Source organism: Austrofundulus limnaeus, unplaced genomic scaffold (assembly GCF_001266775.1).
Source record: "Austrofundulus limnaeus strain Quisiro unplaced genomic scaffold, Austrofundulus_limnaeus-1.0 Scaffold1219, whole genome shotgun sequence".
Classification (NCBI taxonomy): Eukaryota; Metazoa; Chordata; class Actinopteri; order Cyprinodontiformes; family Rivulidae; genus Austrofundulus; species Austrofundulus limnaeus.
Genome location: NW_013953621.1, coordinates 60,952 through 61,743, shown reverse-complemented (window position 1 = coordinate 61,743; position 792 = coordinate 60,952). Strand labels below are relative to the sequence as shown.

The following is a 792-nucleotide window of genomic DNA, read 5'->3' as shown; positions in this document are numbered from 1 at the left end:
ATACAATAGTTTTATTTGTTTTAATAAAAGACTTATTTTATATTTATTATTTTAAATTTATCACATTTTTATTCACACCAAGCATGGCTGCTCGTTTTCTGCTTGCTGTTAGATTATCTGAGGAATGTCTTTAAAGTGTAATCCCTGTGGGCGGGTCGACGTCACAGACAGAAGCTCAGATTACACTCAGATTACACTCAGATTACAGAAGAACTCGTCTTTTTTTTCACAGATCTCTTTAAAAACAAAGGTTAATCATGATAAAAATGAATAAATCATGAGTTCAGTTCAGCTCTGATGCCACTCCAGAGAGACAGAGAGAGAGAGTGATGCGCACCTTGGATTTACTCTTGGTCAAGATTATGTTAATCTGCTTTAATCCCCCAACAGACGGTCGCAGACAGCACGAGACCAGAGGACACACAGCTTCATGTGAAGCCATGAAACCAACGTTTAAATCAGAGATAAACTCAAACGAAGGTGCAGAAGATGTTTCCAGATGAACAGACATTTGAGATGTGRCCCGTTTCCTTTAGATTAAATAATCTTCATCTCAGACATCAAAGCCTCCTGCTGCAGCGACGATCAGAGGACAAACAGCAGCTCAGCTCTGAGATGCAGATCGGAGCATCAAGTCAGACGCTTTCAGAGGAGGAAGTAGGGCAGCAGAGGCGCTGCAGCTCCACTTCATGTTTTCAGCATCTTTATTCTCGTTTCACTTGGTTTGTTTTCATCAGATTAAAAAATGCAGAAACTGTTTTCTGATATTAAAATTACAAAATCATCACTGAA

The 792-nt window shown here is 39.2% G+C and overlaps 1 protein-coding gene across 1 annotated transcript in view; it reads left to right on the top strand.

The window, feature by feature from the left end:
- The window catches only part of arv1 (ARV1 homolog, fatty acid homeostasis modulator), a gene marked incomplete at its 5' end in the record, with an annotated part of 5,345 nt that extends 4,553 nt beyond the window's left edge, over positions 1-792 (top strand). The window contains 1 exon segment of the mRNA XM_014031297.1: positions 391-792.